Genomic DNA, 15,545 nt, shown 5'->3' with positions numbered 1-15,545 from the left:
CCGAAATATAAATTTAGCTTAATCCATCAGAAACGTAATTTGTTGTGGTTTATCATTAACAGTAGACAGTTGAGTCAGTTTAGTTGTATAACACATTTAAAATACAACACTGCATCACCGTACAAAGTGCTGTGCCAAACATCAGACAAATAAAACAGGAGAAACAAATTTAAATAAAAACAGTTAAGGCATAAAAACAAATTAAAAACCATTAAGAACAAAAAAAATAAAACAAAAACTGTATAAAATAGATTTGGACAAAATGAGGGGAACATTGTCTTAAAGTCTACAGGGACAGTCTTAAGTATCGGAACTGTAAAAACAACCGTCTAGGACAGAAAAGCCAATGAGAAAATGTGTGTTTTCTTTTTTAATCTAGATGAACACTGCTAACGTTCAGGACTCCCACCCACCACCACCACCACCAATCGAACGATGGAACGCAGCACAGACCAGCCGGGGCAGAATTTGAATGTAAGGCATTGTGGCCTGCCAGATCTCTTTAAAAGATGAAACTCTGTACATGCTTACAGTGTAGAGCACCACAGAGTCCACTTGGATCCGTCGACCAGAGACCAGGTCAGTGTTTCTGCCAGAGGCGTTCAGTCCCATATTCACTTTGTTCAGAGGTTTGTCACTAAAATGAGTCCAGGGCTTCTGGGGATCAAGACGGTGCCTCAGCCGAGCGAGATCTCATTATCTCCTCCTCGCATAGACCAGTCTGTGCATATAGACTCTCACACACACACACAAGTACTCACACGTGCACACGCTTTGCAACGCCACAATAAGCATCATGTCTCAATGAGTGACTCTGCAGTATGTCACTGAGAACAAGACACAAGTATTAAACTAATGTAAAGAAGATAATATACTATTGAGGCTCAGAATTAGCTCTTTAACTCTTTCTAGTAAGTGTTCCTCTGCATCTCTGACACACAAACACACACAAATAAAAATAAAAACACTCAAATATTTACTTCCTCTCCTCTCTGTAGGGGACCATCCTTCTCCTCCATCCTCACCTACTTTGTGATGCCGTTAGGGAGAGACTTGAAAGGTATTTGAAACTGTCTTCCTTAATCATTTCCCTGATCCCACAGGACACACTGTGTGACGTGATGGAGGGAGGACTGAGGGGAAGAGGGAAGGAATGGGGGGGGGGGGGGGGCATGATGTCACACATCAGTCAAGTCCTCTCGAAGGGTTCGGGAGGAACGCCCTGTGACACAGATGGAAGCAGACGCAGGAATTAGTTAAACTCACAAGGTGAGTTATGAGACTTCAAAACTAGGCCAGTGGCCTCTTTTAGTAACTACCTTCCTCTGCATCTGTGACATAACTAGTGGTGTTTTATGACATCACATCCCACTGTGTGTGTGGGAGGCTCCATTTTCTGCCTCTGTTGCCTGCTCATTAAAAGTTTAACAATTCATGCCTTGTGTTTGCGTTCGCCCACATGCTTAATTCCACACATTCTAGCACTCCAATTAAGTAAAATTAGCGTTGCCCCCTGAGCCAGAGACGATAACAAACGCGAGTTATTTAGGATTTTTTTATTACTGCAGCACTTTTATTAAATGCTTTATTGTGTAATTGTGCCTTCCTCTATCCCCCAAACCACATGCGGCGGCATCACAAATAGGTGATCATCAGTAAGCGAAGCTGTTGGATTGATTAGGTCCTCCTGGTATGAAGGTGACTTCCACCGCGGGAGCCGAGACACTGGAGTTTGATGTTCGGATGATATCCAATAGGGAGAATTTGGTTGGAGGTTCCAGGATGTCCTGAGTTGAGGAAGTGAAGAGTTTAAAGTTGCAGCTCCCTCAGTGCCACAATCACAATTGGATGATATCAGAGAGATCTTAATTAAACTTTGCCAGCTGGAACGTGATTGGCTATCAGGGGAGCATGACAGGGTGCGGTTGGATAAATGGATAGGGATGTACTTAAGCTTCACCGGAAGAAAACCTGATCGTGTGTCCTCTGATTGTGCAGCGATGTGTGTAGATAATGATTCAGAGGTCTCTGAATGAGACTGGGAACCTCCTAAAGTCCAAAAGAAGCTTCTATGAGTCTCATTAACTAGTTAGGGTCAGATGATGCACCAACAGGTGTGTGGGTGTTGAGGGCATGCCATGGTGAACATGAAACTCAGGCCATGTCTACGCATAGCCAGGTATCTCCAAAAAACGATGGATGTATGGATGGAGGTTTTTTTAAACGAGGTCGTGTGGATGCAATTTCTTCTCGAAAGCGAAGGGGGAAGGATGTTCGGTTTAAAAAAAAAAAAAAACAGCCTACGTGTGTGCATGGCCTCAGTCTGAAGCACTTAATTTGTATTTTAACCCTGACCTTTATGACTGAAATTGATTTCCTTTGCAGAATTGCTTTCAATCTCAGCAACAGGCCCAGTAGCTCATACATAGACAAGGGATTCAAAGTTGCTGCTCCTTTGTCTTGATTTACTTTGTTATTAATGAATCATCAGGAACATTGTTGGAAAGAGGATAGTCTCAACTAGCTTACTTTCCTGGATGATGCTGCTACTCAGATGCTTGCAAGCGTCCGCCATATGTTGACTGAGTTATGCTAGTTTACACAGTGTGTGTGTGTGTGTGTGTAGGTGTGTGTGTGTGTGTGTGTGTGTGTGTGTGTGTGTGCTCATATCTCTTCTGACAGAAAGTTCTGGACTTTTCAGCATCTTTTTGTGCAACATATTCACAAATATCTCCCACTCACTATGTTTTACTCTGCCGCTGTCCAGGGTGCTGAAATACAACAATAAAAGCTTGTTTTGACCATTTTTGCTCATCGCACACAGCCTGGCTAGTTCAATTGGTAGAGCACGAGACTCTTAATTCCAGGGTTGTGGGTTTGAGCCCCATGTTGGCCATGAAGGTTTTGCACTGCGATGAACTGATAGCTTGTCCAGGGTGTACCCTGCCTCTCGCCCAGAGACTGCTGGGATAGGCTCCAGTAGATGCTGCGACCTGGACTTGGAACACAGAGGTCAAGCACCGCACCGATGCTGGGGATGGATGGATGGATGGATTTTGAAGTAGCTGTTAATTATCAGGGATTGAGACTCATTATATTTGTGATTAGGTTCAAAGTATTGAGGGAAACACAGACACATGTAATGTATTATATTTTTGTATTAATTAGGCAATCAATCTCGGTTAATTAACTAAACGCAGCATAATCAGAATTGAAATCTTTGTCATTTAATTAATGATATTTTGATGAAAGACATTCATTAGCGTCCACCAAACACATAGGTGGAAATGTGAAATGAAGCACGGTCTTTGCTGTGGATAAACTTTATGATTCGGATAAATCTCAGAGATTTGTAAAACTGTGAAATACTTTGAGCTGAAGAGAACACAGCAATACAGAATGTACTAATACCACATCTCTAAAATGAAGGATTCAAAGCCTGGCATCCACTTAAAAAGCACACTTGGAATTGGCATCGAAAATGTTTGATGACAGGATAACTTTTTTTTTTTTTACTGTTGCATTGGCAGCATGGTGGCCCAAGAAGATTGTGGGTTTTTGCATGTCACTTCCTGTTTACTGCACATGCAGTACTTTCTTTGTTTCTAAAGTTCTACATTTATATTTTTATGATTACAAATTTTATCCAATCAGAATAGCATAAGGCCCAGGATTACCAAAGCAACATCTGTATTAATGGATGGCGTATGTTTTTAAAGTCTAGATTTAGAAGTCAACATGTCGCTCTTAATTTCATCTCAGGGCTGGAAAGAGAGTGAGTGATGGGGATGAAGGCGGGGGGGGGGGTCTCTTAAAATAAGTGAATCATGACTGATCACAAGAGAATCACCCAAAGTGTTTGAGCATCTCTGAGCACTTAAGGAGACTCGAATAGCGACATCTGTCGATTTTACACTCTGTAACTCTTACTTAGCACACAGAACCCCTGTAAGTGTAATATGCTGTGGGGATTTGATTTGATAAAAACCAAATACTTATGGCAATGACACAAACATATTTATGCTCTCAGCTACGGTCTTTAATCCATGTTTCAGAGTGGAAAACTGGTAAAGATGATTATTTTAACAGGCAGTCAGGCCAGTTCAGGACAAATGTAACTTTTCTGTGAAATATTCACTTCTTCCTGTTGTACAAATGTTTATTAACTGGTGTGTCAAGATTTTAAACAATAAATTGAGGTGTTAACATACATGTATAACATATACATGTATGTTAAATTATATGTAAATAAATACATCTCAATATGTATCTGCCTGACTGATCTTTGATCTATATATTCATTCAAATGCAATTAAAAACAGGTTTAGTTTTGTTAAACATCACACGCAGCTAAGATAGCCATCGGGTTTATCAGTCAGACATAGTCAATTCAGTTCAATTCAATTTAATGTATTTCATTTTTATTTCTATAGCGCCAGATCAGAAAGTTATCTCAAGGAACTTTAGAGTTGTAGCAAGGGTATAGAAAGAGAGAGAGAGAGGCAGACAGAGGTAGAAACACAGAGAGACAATGAAAGAGAGGGAGAGACAGAGACAAGGACAGATAGAAAGCGAGACACAAACAGAGAGAGGGAGAGAGTCATGCTAACATGCTAGAAACACCAGCGTATTGATATATTAACATATTATATTTGCCGGGTTCATTATCTGGGTTTATCACATTAAGAGCACAAATGCAGCCCGATGGAGTAATTAAGACTTAGAAAATTTCACAACACTGCATACTAATATTTCTGCTTGCAATAAATTTCAATAGATATTTAAATAAAAGTGCAGCTTGTCCTTCAGTGCAAGTTCAGTGCACATTAGTGTGTCTACAAAAAAACATCCGGATCACAGTTGCTCTATAAAACTTAACTTTTGCATCTTTTTTTCCATTCTAAAATGTATAGAATAAATAATGGGTCCTGGCACCACAGCGGAATAATGTTGGTATAGAAAATGTTTTCATTCTCAACATCTGTCACTGGATCGCAAAACATAGATTACAGTGTTGCATTAATCCGCCCATGTGGAAAAACATCTTATATTGTGTCATGTTTGTGTAGATATTACAAAACGCACATCACAGTGGGTTCCTTTACGTGTTAGTCAGCGAGCATGCGGTGGGTGTTTGTTTGTCAGTTTGCACATCCGACCCCAGCTTGTTGCGATATCGCTGTCAAAAACCGTAAAGCCTCGTGTTTCCGTCGGTGTCACATGATGTCCTACGTGTCTCTTTCAGCCCTGCTTCTAATCCTTCCGTTCTCACTCTGCTGCAGAGGGGTGTTTACGTATCGCTGGCCCGGCGGTAATTCAGCAGGAGATCAAGCAGAATAATAAGAATAATAATAGTGGTAAAAGCAGCTTCAGTGGTGAGTATTAATGTGAAGGATTAGCGCAACAAAAACAATACTGATATCAAAGCCTCCCATATGTGCTGCGTATTATCCTGTTTGCAAGTTGTTGTGTCAAAGAAACAAAGTAGTGCGTGTTTTTGACTGGTAAAAAATTAATCGCAGGTACATTTGGTGATTTTGAAATTGACGAGTGAAAATTTAGAGGACAACAAATGTCTCCTCGTCCAGTTGTCCCACACTGGAAGAACATTTCTGTAGTTTGAGTATTCTTTTGTCAAAATGATCTCTTGTTTGAATAAATGCATGCTGCAGTTTGAGGTTTGTCTAAAACCTCCGGTGTGTTTTAATCTGCAGTTGTGTGTGCCTATCTGTGTCCTGCATATGTAATCCAATTTAAGCCCCTCTCTCTCTCTTTCTCTCTCTCACTCTCATACACACATACACTGTTGTCTCATAGAAGCAAAAAAAAAGCAGTTAGTTGTTATTTAAAAACCAGAGCTGATAGGCAGCTGAACAATAATTATTTTCTGAAACAATAATTATTACCATTTAATTCTGTTGTTTACCATTTTGCCCGGTGGCCCCGCTTTAAAAGCCAGCTTCTATCTATAATGGCAAGCCTTTGAGCACAACTGCATTTAAGACAACAATCAAATAATTAAAAATCAAATAATTGAAAAATAAAAGTGCTGCTTCTGTTGTGTGTGAACATTAATCGCCAGTGAAATGAATGAGATGTTTTTGTGGAGTTTTTTCCGCACAGAAGGCTGCTCTTTGGTGCCAGATTTAATTTCCCCATGTTTTGCTTTTAAAAGAATGTGAGTTCATTATTTCATCCATTTCCTTGAGATGAGGTGTCAGGTGGATCAAAATGTAGCTTTCAAAGACTCTTGTGGTGGTTTGTGGTGTTCCCCTATTAGTCGGGTAAAAGAACTCACTCATCACTTCCGATTGCATTTAAAGAAACTTTGTGATTTGGTATATTCACTTCGTTTTGTTATTATTGTCTTTTGTTTTTGATTTTGTTCTGTTTTTAACCTGGTTAGTCTGGTAGATCGACTGAATCTTAAATCACTTGAATTATCGCATCAGAATCAAAGAAACTTTTGTTGGCCACAAAGTCAAACATGATCATTTCTATTTGTATCGTATTGTCTAGATCTCTGATATTGTTCCGGCTAAGAAGATTACAAGCCTGATCACATGGATTACACAATTAAATCTGGTCTGGGGTCGGGGGGGGGGGCTGATGTCACCCTGTGATGACACAAACACAAACACTGTGGCTCAAGCATACATGAGTATGTGCTTGCTTGTTGTTTCTAGGTGTGTTACCAAAAGCTGTTTTGACTGTGTGTATCCCATGTCTCATGTAATCCTGAAATGTGTTCACACTCATATTTGTGAATGAATACCTGCTAATTTGGATTAATTCCATCTGATTAAGACATTGATATATCCCTCGGCCTTCTCCTGTCTTTCACTTTCTATGGGAAAGTGAGTTCTCTCTTCTCTCTTTCATAATTGTATCTGTGCATCACTCTCTATGTAGCCTGGTGATTAAGCGGTAGATTAACCTCCAGGCCTCATTAATAATACACAAGCAGAAAAAGCCCTGGTTGTTCCGCTTCCTGTCTGACGCTACTAATAGAGCCCCGAACACTCACATGAATGTGGCTCGTGTTTACTCGGGCGGATGGACTGAGAAGTTGGGAATGTGGAAAAGCACAAAGGTGAGAGGCATCGCGTGTCGCGTAATCAGTGTAAATCAAAAGGCCAAACGTACGGAGGCACATAAACGTTCCACCCACATGTGTTTAATCAGCGTCTCACCCCAAAATAATGTACTGTAAGATAAAGTATTGTGTTACGTTCAAATCCCTTCACACCAGACTGTTTGCTGTATCGTCATTGGTTCATGAACAGGAAGCTGAAAAGGCACTAAAATAAATTTTGACGCGAAGGAAATATGATCTGTGTGAAATCTACACACTTTTGGCAACATCTTGCATCGCGTTCAAATCTTTTTGCTGGCTTTGCCTCAGCTGAAATTGAGGCCATCCCATAACCAACAGGTCGCAAATATGACCCCCCCCCCCCCCCCCAGTAGTCAGAATGTGTCCTACTAATGCGCTCCTGAGTAACACACTCAGCCCCTTTTGCCTGTTAGTTGCTCTGCATGAGCACCAATAAAAATGTACATGTGCAAACACAGGAGACAGGCAATTACTTTCATGCCATTAAACATGCCTCCTCTTTTTCAAATGTGCTCGTATCATTTAGGAGTTAAGAGCTCCACATATGAGTACGGGGTTAATAACAATGAGCAACTGGATTTTGTTGTTGTTGAAAAATAAGCTTATAACACACACACACACACACACACACACAGAGAGCGAGACAATACTGAGCACGGGCCTTATGGGACGACATTTGTGGTAATTCATTCAGAATCCATTTTAAGGCATTGTGCAGGCCTAAGTGCCAATCTTCCTTTTTGGTGAGTTTCCATGATTTTATGTCCCATATAAAACGATGCAGTTTCCTCCACAATGGCCTATTTAAGTTACATTACCGCCGAATATTCCCCAGTAAAGAAAATTAAGCCGTGATACTGTGAGATCATCTCGGTTAGTTATCTTCTCCCCGCCGAGATGTGTTGCTTTGACACCCTGCGGAGAACTGAATGATTCTCTTGGACGAGAGATAATAGTCTTATGCAGAATGGTGCTTGCCTACAAGCTCTCTCTCTCTCTCTCTCTCTCTCTCTTCCTCCCTTTCTTTCTCTCTCCGTCGCTTTGCGTCTTCACATACCCGAGACACAAAATTAGTTTAGTGTTGCAGAATGTTGTTAACCATAATTAGACACGCGAGTGTTAGTGAAGACAAATAGTATCGTAAGTACGCATCGTATGGAAACTTTTATCAAGTTTGCTTCCTAAACAGACTGTTTGAAGTTATTACACATAAGCAAATCTTCTTTGTCTTAGTCTAACAATGTAGCATTCATCAGCTGAGGTTTTGCAGTCCTACATGATATGTTAATGTGTTACGATTTCATAAGCTAATATGACACATCCATCGATCTGTTTTCTGTTGTTACTTATACATTGCAGGTTGACTCCGGCTGGCAGCAGGAGGACCAATCACCACCTCACCACCGATTGCCCCTTCACACGTTCGGGAATTAGTGGACGTTTCATGTCTTTAATTGGGCTGTGAAATGAAACCGGAGCACCAAAGACGATCCGAGCAAACACAAAGAAGTGCATCCGCAGCTTGTGTCTGGATGCAAATCCAGTACCTTCTGGCTTTGAAGCAACATTTCTCTGCTCCCATCGAGCTGCTCGACACTTTTTACAGGACACAAAAAGTTGAAAGCATTCCACGTCACGGACTTTCCTGAATCCTTCATCTGAGCTATACTGTGCTGAACTCAGGAGATAAAAGCACACGGAACCAAATCGCTGGTTTAGCATAGATCATTGTCCAGAGGTTTTCTACGGTACGGCACAGGATTTTAAATGATGTCCCCGGCTTAGACTGATATCCGAGCTTTTGGGAAAACACTTCAAATTGTTATGAAAATGAGAGGGTGAATGTTTCACCTCAAAATAAACACAACTAAGTATATGCAGCGAAGGATTAGCTGGTGAAAACATTTAAACCTGCCATCTATAATGTCTTTGTGGCTAATCTGCCCATCTCTGTGGTGATGCTGGAAACCGTGGACTTGTTTACCAGCTTTTCTGACCAAATTCCGCAGATTTGAATGAACAAAACAACATGTAAATATAAATCACATCAACACTGTAAAAAGTACACATGTTTGCTAAATTAACTACCCACTTATTAACACACACTGTGACGTGTATATGTTGAAAGGGATTCATAGGATGATGGAAGAAATAGAATAAAAAACAGGATAAGTTATGAAACACTTGGACTCCATAGAAATTACATTAAACACACACACACGCACACACACACACACACAAAGTGCCCTGCCCCCTCTGACCTTGCAAGCTCTCTAGTTGTCGTTATTGCGCACTGTAGCGCCCAGCAGTCTGTCTGCACTGGAGCTAATTGGCTTTAGCTCAGTGTTCACTGTTAACGTCTCATTACTCATTCCACTTAGAACAACTTCCACAAGTTTGCTTGTATTCAAGAGTCATTAAAAGTCAAGCACGCCTTTAATTATGACCTAATTCAGTAAGTAAAATTGTATCTTCCATGCAGCTGCTCTGGATGTACAGTTCAACTGCAGGCATGCCAGGAGTTCACGTGTAACAGTAAAATCAATCATAGGGAGAATAAATGAATAACTTTCCAATAAACATAAAGCATAATATTTTAGTAACATAATTCTGAAAGTTGCAAATGCACAATACCCTCGGACGCTATATAACCGCAAAGTGCAATAAGAAATCAATTAACCCAATAAATGTAATATATACACTGCTCAATATGGCTTAGTAGTGAAAGATTAAATGCAGCTTTCTCTTGACCTTTGACCCCTCCGCTTACACCATGTTCAAGATTGAAGAGCAAAATAATGCAAAAATATTATGAAAAAACGAACAAAAATATGTCTGAATGTAATAAATATGATAGAATTGTGCATCTATTTTCCGTCTCTGGTCCATTGACAGTTTGTTCCTGTGCTTCTTTATTTATTTTATTTTATTTTATTTTATTTTTTATATTTAGTAATAATCACAACAGGCTTGAACTTAATTATTTACATCAACAATATTTTTAGTTTTGGGGGGGAAATCACCAACCCTCACAAAAGTCAATCTACAAAAAAAACATTGGTTTTAAATTTCGGGATTAAGAAACAAAGCACACTTAAATCGTTGTCCTCCCTTGCCTTCATTACATTATGATCGAATTAATGATTATGCGGAAACCTGAGGGAATAAAATTACTTAATCTTGATTAATACACAATAAAAGCAATTAAATAAATACATAAACAACATCTCATGGGGTCTTTAGTGCATTTATGATTGATTAAAATAATTCAGCTTCTGTGAACCTTGCATCATGTGTTTTCTGGATTATTATTAATTTTCTTTCTCTGCAGCTATTGCTTCAGATCTTCAATGAAATATGGGGATCTTCTGCGGTTGGTCTGCCGTGTAAATTGGTACAACTGCCCCAGGCGAGTTCACGCAACAAACCGGGGAAGGCATCATTCACTTGCAGGGATGACGTCCGTCCTGCTGTGGGGAACACTTAAAAATCGAAGCATGACGAATCAAAGCAGATCATCTCTGCAAAACTAACGTTTTAGGGGATATAATGAAGTAAAAAAAATACCCCAATAACGTGCTACTTTATGCGTAAATGGCAACTTAACCAAAAATAAACGCGTGAATAATGTTTGGAATTCATACGTCATAATTCATCTATTATTACTGCAATAAAACAGATATAAAAAGACTGTTGGACGCGCACTTTAACGCGCTCATTCACAATCCCGTCCCCTCTTAGAATCCGCGGTACGATTTTGCTCATCAAGGGAATGAGCCGACCTCGTTATTATTTTCTCTCATGTGAGAAGTGTGTTAATTGCAATGCACGTTAAATCTTGGCTGTAGCAGGAGACACCAATCCAACAACAGACGTGCAGCAGGATTAAAACCGGGGCATGATGCAGGGCTACTGTGCGCCATGCTGCATATGTCATCCACAATAAATGGATAAAAGCGTCCGGGATGTCCCTGAATTTGTCCCCTGCCACATGGTTGAACACTTATTTCTGCTATATGTTATATTATGATTGACCAATATGTCAAACAGATTTGTTAAAATATTTCCCGTCCTATATGAAGGAGACATTCAAATCAATGATATTCACTTTTGCTCCATTGCATTTTGAGGGAAAAAGAAGAAGTGGTGATTTATTCCAATATGGTAATCTCTCACCCAGGGCATGTTCCATTTATTGACAGATTTGATGTTAAGTGTCTCAGGATCGCTTACTGTTGAAGCGCTTCGTTCATTGCGTCTCTCTGTCGCTCTCTCTTTCTCTCTCTTTCTCTGACCCTCCGAGGTCACACGAGCAATTCTTTTTTTTCAACGCATGATTAATTTCTCGGTAGGGAGGCCGACCGATGCATCATGAAACAAATGTTAAGTGTATTCCAAAGGGGCTAATGGCGCTATTGTATTCCAATAAGCTTTGCTTCATATGGTTTAGACATGCTCCGCTTTATGTTAACATGTCAGAGGGACATCTTTCTCAAGAAGCAATTAGACTTTACAAAAAATATTTAATTATTGGCGTTGCCATAATTGAATAGGTTTTTATTACTGCGATATAATGCTGGGAAATTCGACATGGCTCAGCTAAAAAGCATCAACTTTAAATAAACAGAATATATAATATATATGGTATTTCAAAAGCTACCGCACAAAACCACGCTGCTGAAAACGTGCAAAAATAAATAAATAGGCAGCTGAAGGTTTAACCTCTAATCGCGACAATGGATGTAAAATGTCATAAAAGTTATTAGACCGTCTATAAACTCATCACGGGCGTCTTTATAATGTTTTATATCTTAGAAATGTTCGCCGATGTGATTTTTCTCCATCAAAAAAAAATTGTTTATAGCTCTTAAATTCGCTCTTGGCCTACCAGTTTATTGGATCCTATCATTTGCGCTCATCTGTCAGTGGTGACGTCATCGGCTTCAATCACTGCAGCACGTGCGTGGCACGCGCGCGGCCACAACCGAAATTGGTTTGAAATGGAGCAGATGGGGCTCGCGCTCTCCGTGGCGCACACGCAGGGACGTCACGCTGTGCGCGAAAGTGAGCCTGGCGTGTTTATCAGGACCACGTGGAGAAAATAATTTACAGTCTTAATATATTGAGGGCTGGTCGTTTAAAGAAAGAATCAAAAGCTTCGAATCAGACACATTTTATCAAATATCAATTTGTTGTTGTTTTTTGTGAGTTTAATTAACTTTAAACAACTGATGTGATTTTTTTTTTTTCATTTGAGAAATCTACAAGCTGATTCCTTTACACTGGTGACTAAAATGTTAGAAACTTAAAATAAATAAAGTCTTCCACCTCACAGAAGTAAAAAAGACAAATGGTGTCCCTTGCATGTGCATCAATGTTTAATGAGGCGCTGACAGCGCAACTGAAATAAACACGGCGGTCCTTCTAGCAGTTTGTTTATATTTCATTTAAATACGTCTTTTGCATATATTATGCATCATGCAGAAGGAGCCATGTATGCACTTTCCTTTGGGAAATCAAATTAATTTGTGTCGTTTCTTAAAATTAATTCTGCTTTATGTAATAAATGTATTCTTTGGCGGTAGAATTCACTAAAACGTTTGTCCGAACATAAACACGTGTTTTGATTTACTGCTTCTCTGCGTTATGAAACTGGCATCAGAATCTTTATTTCTTAATTTGCTTTTGATCATGTGCACCAAAAGAGTTGGTCCAGAAAACAACTTCATAAAGTGTTAATAAGTGTTAATTAAGGAGAACAATCCACATTTGGGGCGCCGCTCCATCTCCGAAGCACTGAATGGGAGCATAATGTGCGCCATTTGCTGATGTGAGGCAGCGATTGTCATATTTAGGCTTTCTCCTTCTGTACTCTGTGATTGTTCTGCAAAATTTGTCCAGATTTCCTGCGCTGAGCGGACATTGAATGTTGACCCCCCCCCCCCCCCTCCCCCCCCTCCCCTTTCTTGTAATGTTAAATGGTTCACTTTACGCGCATTGGGCTCCATCGCTGATGTTCTTCGGCTGAACGCCCTGCTTATTCAAAAAATACTTGTTTTGGAAAACCTTCTGTGTGATTCACCCAAAGTGAGATTATTCTGACTCTGTCCTGCTTGCCCGTCTGTCTATGCTCTTATTTTGTTAGATTTTTAGCCAAGCTAGAGTTTTATTCCATGTCCGTGTTTAAAATCACATTTTTTATGATGCTGAGTTTGTAAGGCTGCTGCTGCTATTAATTAGCATCGATTCACACGCTTTGTTATTTTTTAAATTATTTTAGAAGTCAAATCCTCCTTCAAGCGCGCGCGCGTCTGATTGAAGATCATTAATAACTTGAGTAAAGGAGTTGAAATTAAAGTCCAATTCTGTGCGTGCATGCTCTGTAAGAGGCCCGCACGCGTATAGTCCGGGCTCGTGCGTCCGTGCGCGCTGTGAGTTTGACTTTTCAAAAATAAGTGACGTTATTATAGCTCTCGTGCTGGACAGTGTGTGTGTGCGCGCGCGCTCGTGTGTGTGTGCGTGTGTGTCGTGGTGGGCTGAGCTGCTCGCGCTGCACGCCAATCAAACGCGAGGCAGGTGCGTGGTCGAGAGAGAGAGAGAGAGAGAGAGAGAGAGAGAGAGAGAGAGAGGGAGAGAGAGAGAGCTGGAGGGAGGGAGAGAGAGAGAGAGATCGGATTAACGCGGCGCGTCGGGTCCCTGTAAAGCGAATAAAGCAGCGCAGCGGCGCAGTTTACGCGCACCTCACGATCAACTCAGTCCGAAAAAAAGCGGCTCCGGTTCGACGCGGTTTTCCAGGATATAATCCGGTGAAATCGGTTAGTTTACGTGATGAAGAGGAGTTGTTTAGAACTACTCGCCAAACCCCGTTTCCCCCCCGTGACGCGGCTCTTCTGTGGCGCCGTGAACGTTTAGGGATTATTCTCTGGGGTCAGAGGTAAGGACTGCTGCGAAGTTCTGAAGATGTTCTAAATGTCGTTCGAGCGGATAGAAAGGATTCTGTTTCAGAAAAACACGCGTGAAAATGTGAGTGAATCGTTTACATTCCGTTACAGTAACTAAATGAAGGATTCCCTTGTTCTACATAAATTATTATTAATAATAATGTATTAATTATTATTATATTATTATTATTATTATTACAACATAAATTAACCCATGAAGTCAACCTTTGTGTTCTTACCTGACTAAACTATATCGCTACTTTGCTGGAAATTGAACGGGAGCGTCATGTAAACGATAAAAAAAATATTGTGTTACCAATATTGTGTAGCAAAACTTTGAAAACTTTCGTTGTCGTTGAACTGATTCATTTGTTCTGGTGTAACTTTCCTCCTGCTCATCCATAAGTGTAGGCCTTGTAAAATGCTTTCTGGAATAAAACGTGTTCATAATTGATCATAAGGAATTTATTTACTTTTTAAATCACAGATTTCCTTTAATTAGAAAATGACAAAACAATTTCGACACTTTTTTCAGTGCTTATTGCTCTTTTAACTTATCACACGTGCTTCATAAAAACGTTTTAACGTTGGTTCTTTGAAATAGAAATTATTAAAATGTCATTTTCAGAAACCCGTTTCAAAAAATATTCACCGAGGCAGAACTTCATAAAAATAGAAATATTATGTTTTTATTTGCAATTCAAGATATTTAATTCAAAATTGTGAAATGTAAAAAGAAAAATGATATTTTAGCAAATTTAAAAACATGAAGAATATAAACTCTTTAGTGGCGCAGTCATCTTCCTTATAGAAAGGTGGAGTTGACATTCTGGTTCTAAAACTGTGTAGTTCGATTGTTACAGGAAAAAAAATATTTCTTTATCTGTGTTTTACTCTGGTGGGATGAATTAAATAAATCTGGATGTTTTCCTCTGAAAAAGCGTTAAGCAATTTAAGACTTAATTCCTGCAGTTATATTTTAAGGAAAGGTTGAATAATAAGTGTTATTTTGTTTGCTGAAATGTATAATCTTGCTTTAATAATACTGTATTTTTTCACAATTATTTTACATCAGTTTGATATCATCCTATTTCATAGTTTGCTCAAATGCTGTTAAAAATGTACTCAAACATTACATGAACGCTATAAAACGCAACAGAAGCGATACTTTTTTCAACGGAAGGACTGACATTCAAAGTAAAATTTTTAAATCAGGCAAAGCCACATCCGTAAAAAAAAAAAGAAAAAGCAGTAAATCGTTGCTTCCAACCAAACACTTCACTTTGCATTGGAGCAGCGATAACTCGATATATAAAGTTTCTGTGCCGTCAATAATTCAGTGAGAGCTGTGATCAGCAGCATCCGCAGGCTGGAGGTAAAGCCCCGTTTCTCGCTTACCTTTACATTGAATTTCATAATTCAGTTTCATCTGTGGTTCTTTTCGGTGCTAGTCAAATTGTATATTTTTAAAAACATGATTTAGAATT

Source organism: Brachionichthys hirsutus, chromosome 19, assembly GCF_040956055.1.
Source record: "Brachionichthys hirsutus isolate HB-005 chromosome 19, CSIRO-AGI_Bhir_v1, whole genome shotgun sequence".
In the NCBI taxonomy this organism is placed as follows: domain Eukaryota; kingdom Metazoa; phylum Chordata; class Actinopteri; order Lophiiformes; family Brachionichthyidae; genus Brachionichthys; species Brachionichthys hirsutus.
The sequence above is the reverse complement of the archived record's forward strand: the minus strand, read 5'-3'. Positions refer to the sequence as shown.